Raw genomic sequence first — 6000 nt, forward strand, 5'->3', positions numbered from 1 at the left:
AGGGGGAGACATAGTTGCGAGACACACATTTAAAGTAATGTCTGCTTTGGCCCTTAGAGAAAGTTGTCATGTAAAAATTAGATTCAGCTGGTGTTAGGATCATGCCTAACTAGGACCCAAGAGAGATGTCCTCTGAGGAAGTAATCCATAGAAAACTCTGTGACTGGCCACCCTGCCAGCTCTGTGCCCCTTACTCATGTCTATGTACCCTGTTCGGATTGAACATCTGAACGGGGATATTGTTAAGAACCATATTCGGAGCGTATGTGTGTAATCTAGAATAAGGAGTATACCGTAAACAGAAAGTTGACTTGTGGATCTTATGCCTCTATGGGGCAGCTAAATCAAGGAAAACTCCTCATGAAGAGATCGTCCCTGAAACCAGGTCACTGAGAGAGCTTCATGACTGAGTGGAGATTTGAACCTGGGGCTCTCTAGTGTAAGCCCAGTACTCTAGTCATTACCCCACACCAATACCCATACCTCAGGAGGATATTATAAAGATGGAAAGCACTCTGCATTTTTAAAGTGCAATATAAAATATTAATATAGGGATGTATTCAATGGGTTGCATCCACCATGAAGTCCCAACTAAGTTCCATTCATTTCATGGATATATTTATTTACAAGATTTAAATACTGCTTACTTATATAAGAGGTGGTCATGTGGCTCATCCCTAAATTAAAAGTAGTCTCAAGCAATTTAAATGTCATGGTTCTCTTACTTGAGCAGTTTCCATCAGTTTCACACATCCACAGCACCAGTGTTGCAGCTAATGTTTCCATCAGGGCCAGTGTACATGGAGATAAGTTACAGCACATTTTGTTCAAACATGAAAAAGACTCCATTGCACTATAAATACAGCACTGTGTCACTGGGAAAGGAACACTTTGTCACAGAAATGTGCTGTCGGGAAATGCATCTTGGCCGCTCTAAGGAAGAACAACAGCTATGCTACATTCTCCCTTTAAATATGTGGACAACTTGCTCCTTGTCACTTTGAGAATGACAAACATGGAACTATGGCTTTGGCAGATGATATAAAAACCCAGTGGCTGAAACGTATGGGCGGCAACTTGTTCATCTATAGGAAGTCACTTGTAGTGCTGAATAGTGCCAAGGCAATGATCAATGTGATATGCAAGCCACAGTTTCTTTATAAACTGTGCATTTTAGAAAAGCTTTTATGGTATGGCATATAGTATACTCCTTCAATGCTTCAACTCAAAAGGAAATGTATGTTTTGTATTATTTTTCCATTAACTGTTTTGGTGTTGTCCCAGGAACTTTAAATTACAAAGAAATGCAGAAGAATTTCTTGTAGGCCCAGTTCAAGAAACGTTACATATCCCTGATCCTTTTGCATTGTGTAACTCGGGGGCGGGTAGATTCCAAGCTAGGAGTGGATTTTTGTTTGAAGGGATGGGAACTTCGTTCTGGTACTTAAAACAAATTCCTGGCCTAAGCATGTGCTCAGAGGTGGCTTGTTCTAGGCAGACTCTGATCACCCCCGAGACACTATTTTGCTCCTGGCTCTGGTTGGTAGACCTTGAGGTTGGTGTAAAAACAACAACACAGTAGATGAGGCAAGCTTGAAGTCTGCCCACTGCTGCCCTAGAATGCTACCCAGAACCCTTTGCAACATGCAGCCATCTCTCGGCAGACCAATTTGTAGAAAGAGTTCCACAAAAACAGAAAATTTGAAAAGCACTACTCTAGTGCGTCTGTCTGTCTGTCTGCCTGCCTATCTATTTATAAATGCACACACATTTCACAGATGTCAGTGATGTGCTGTTCGCTAGCCTTCTATCCTTCCTAATCATTTTTTGTACCATAAAATTTGTTGAAAGACCTTGAGTTGCTACAGTTCTATAATAAGCTGGGCCCTTCTTGAGCACGAGCATTTAATTAAACCATCTTTTTTTAAAAAAATAAAAGGGTATGAAGAAAAAAAAATCCATCCTCAAATATTTATCACTCGAACCCCAAAGGGGCTACTTCTTTTGAAAATTGTACATATATAAACTTTGCAGTCTGATGCTTTGCATATTCAGGAAATTTCCAAACTTTTCCTGTCATGCACAACCGAAAAGCTAAAGAGAAGAGATGAGACAACATACACAGCACGGCCCAGGGTTTTCTCTGAAAGTCTGAGTCCTTCTGGCGACTGGCGGTATCCAAAAGGTGCAGCACAAGCGGCACACTGTCAGAAGGACCCCTATGGCTTGCTTCCATCTGCTGTTGACAAAGATCTGGGAGCAATGGAATTGTCAAAAAGCTGTCAGATGGAGAGAGAATAGGGCATCCGCAAGTGGAGGGGGACGATGGCAGAGTCGGTCTCCTCTACTCAGGCCCAGTTGATCAGCGGGGAGGTCTGCATCATCAAGATCTTCCATCAGCACATCACCTGGGTGGAAGAGAAGAGAAGGGAGACATAATTCTACCAGCTTCATTTGACTTAAGGCAAGATAAGGAGGAGAGGTCACTGGAGCAGTAGTAGTCATGGCTGATAGCATTTTTATCTCACCCTTCCTTTCAGAATCTCAGAGCGGTGTACATGGTTTCTTCACACATGTAAGTTCCTCGGGGCAGGGACCTGTCTCTTCTGCCTATGTTACTCTGTAAAAGGCCATATACGTTGGTAGTACTATGTGAATAAGAACAAAAGCAGCAGCAGTAACACAAGCTGTCATGTTACTAAGGTAGGGGGAAAGTGGCATTTCCATGAACTGCTATGCATTGCAGTCAGATGTCCCAATATTCATGCCACTGTGCAAACAACTCCCAAACTAGTGCTTCCCAAATGAGGGTGATAAAGAAATGCACCACCAACCAATCCCTCACTTCTCACAGGAGCAGGAAATCTATTGAACACTTGGGTATTTTGGCCAGGGGCTGGAGTGGGGGTGAGGTGTGGAGAGGTTTATGGAATGTAAGGTTGCCACAGAGGGACATACTTACCTCTCTAGCTTTCGTGGTGTTTACATAAGAGAGCACTTTCTTATCTTGATTTTTTTATACCAGAGTTCTATGGCAGTAGCCCTGGTCATCCGTGACACGGAGGCACCCAGAGTTAACACTTCATTGCTCTGAACATAATGATCAAGGACAGGGAGGGGAGGGGGCATATGGACTGATGTTGTTGGACTGCATCTCCCATCAGGCCTTGTCAGTACAGCCAATGGTGAGGGATGATAGCCCAACAAAATCTGGAAGGTCTCAAGTGCCCACCTGTATTCTAGGGTCTTTCTCACATCATGGCTTGGGGCCGTCTGTTCCCTTTAGGTGAGAACTGCTCTTTATGCGAGGGATTGTGAGGTCTGCCTCCAGATTTACCTCTAAGATGATTTCTCTAACACTTCTAATGTCTAATAATAGCAGTGGTCTGAGGCAAAACTGAAGAAAGGAAGGTTCAAGTCTGCCTTTAAAAAGGAAATCTCAAATGCTCTTACATGCTTCTTTCCTACCTCTCTGATTTCTCATGGGGTGGGGACAATTAATCACATATTTATTGTACAAGCCAAAGGACATGCCAGAAAGAATATCACATTAACAATACAAAGACCTTGAAAATAAAAATAAAGAAGAGACACATACATACAGAACAGTGTATACTAGGCCGCCGGTTCCTCCAACATACCAACAAAGTTTGCTCTGATTTTCTTTGCTGATAGTGCAGACTGGCATCTCCTAGATTTGTTGCTGTCTTTGTCAATGCAACCATTTTCCCCCTCATCTAGAGACCTTTGGAGAGATGGACATGTTTGACTCCATTTTTTCTTTAATCTGTTGAATGGTACATTCCTGGGGGCTGATGAACTTTTTCCTTCTGCATTTGTTTTTGGACAGCAGTGGTGCATCTGCCCTCATCCTTAGCCTTAGGCCATATTTTGTTCCTTCCTCGGAAGGGTGTAAAGTGCCAGCCCCTGGGATCAGCACTGGAAGCAGCTGCAACAGCTCCACTTTGATGGCTGCTTCCTCCTTCTCCTGGGTTCACCTTGGTTTTCTGCTTGTGAAATAAGCTTTGTAGCTTTGACAACCTAGAACACACTGAGGAAAAGATGAGAAACGGGGCTTACAGGATCCTCCTGATCTATGTGCCTAGACTGAGTTTAAGCCATTCCATTCTTGAGGCTTTATATTGATTCATTTATTATTATTTATTGGGGGGTGGCCTTTCATCCTCACAGATACCAGGGCAGTGTACAACAGGCATGAATAAATGAAATGACTAAAACTAACCACACCAGGATTTTTTTTTTTAAAGTACAAGAAAACAATAAATAAAACCTTCAGAATAAACAAAGGCAGTTAAAATAATACAGCAGACCAGCTAACATAACCACACTTAAAATGCCTGGGAAATGGAGAAAAAAGTTTTGGCCTGGGGCTGAAAAGATTGTAATTTCGGTGTCAATCACACTCCTGCGTGGAGGGTATTCCACAACTGGGGGGCCACCACAGAGAAAACTCTCTCCCTTGTTGCCAGAAACCATCCATTCTCTAATGAGGGGACAATGAGAAGAAGAGCCTCACCTTTAATGAGCTGTTAATCGACAAATAATAATGAGCATCTTCTGAAGAGCTTGAGTGCAGATTGCTGATAATTTAGCATCTCTCACTGTGTTGGGATCTCTTTGCAGTTTAGCAGGCTATGGGGCGCATAATTTAAATGTAAAAGGAGGAACATGGACAAAGTAATCTCCATGTGACCAAAGGGAGAGTCCAGATGGCAACCTTACACCAGTGTGATGGGTTATCAAGTGGACCCCCTTTCACTGGCCCAGATGTAGTGCCCATTTGCAAAGCATTATATCCTGGTGGCTCCTCTTCAGTTGTCTGCTCCAAATAGTAGGGAGGATGGAGAGTAAACAGACTCTGCAAGCATGTCTTTCCCTATCACACATCAAATGCTCTCCCACTTGTAGTAAAGTATTTAAACCTGTCCTGGGTGTAATCTTTTAAAGATAACCCTGCCTTTGCTGGGGCAGGAAGGACTGGAGCCCGCTAGCAAAGTGCTGGATAACGATGAAACCAGAAGCTACTAAGAAATTTTACTTACATATTCTCTCTCTCTCTCTCTCTCTCTCTCTCTCTCTCTCAGCAATGGAATTTTAAACAAAAGGGGAGAGAAAAGCATTAAGCTCTTTCTCACTCAGAGCATCTCTGCCCAACTGACACATGAACCAGCTGGGGGACATGTCACAGTGGAGGGCATGTCACAATGACCTTAGCAACCTCACAGCCATGGACATTGTTGCTCTTCACTGGCACTATTGTTGGTATGGCCTTTATCATTTGCTTTTGATTCAGGCTAGCTTACTATGAATAGCATCATATTTGCTTGTTTTAAAATATCACTGGTGTCCCCACCACACTTCATATAATTGGCACACGTCCTGTCACTTCTGGGAATGCACACAGAGATTCAGGGCGCAATCCAATAGGGATAGTCGGCTGCCTCCAAACTCAGAGGCGACCGACTAGCCAATGCAGGGTGGATGGAGCACGGAGGGATCTTCTCCTCCACACTCCACCCACCCTGCATTAGCGGCTAAACAGCTGATTTTGGCTGTCTAACCAGAGCAGGTCAGAGTGGGGGTGGATGCCAAACAGTGCATAGGGGAAAGGCCATTCCCATACCTCCCTGCCCCCAGGAATGCCCCTTTCCCCCATGCTCTGCACTGCTCGTATGAGCATGGAGCCAGGGATGAACAGCACCTCTTACAAGGCACAGGGGGTGGGGGCAGGAAGGTGGTTTCCTGGGAACCAACCTCGGAGCTCTGGTTCCGAGGTTGGTTCCCAAAAACTGAATAATCCTATGGCCGTCTAGGTCTAGCCACTGTCTAGTGGCCATAGGATGGTGCCCTCAATGCATCCGAATGCACCACCCAATGCACAAATACATTCAGTGCAACTCTCACTGCTTTTCTTAATTTTCCATCTTGATAACACAGAAAACATATATAGAAAGCATACACTGAAGGAAAAACAAGAGC

Source organism: Heloderma suspectum, chromosome 1 (assembly GCF_057233095.1).
Source record: "Heloderma suspectum isolate Gila_16-S chromosome 1, 16-S_ref, whole genome shotgun sequence".
NCBI classification, from domain to species: Eukaryota; Metazoa; Chordata; class Lepidosauria; order Squamata; family Helodermatidae; genus Heloderma; species Heloderma suspectum.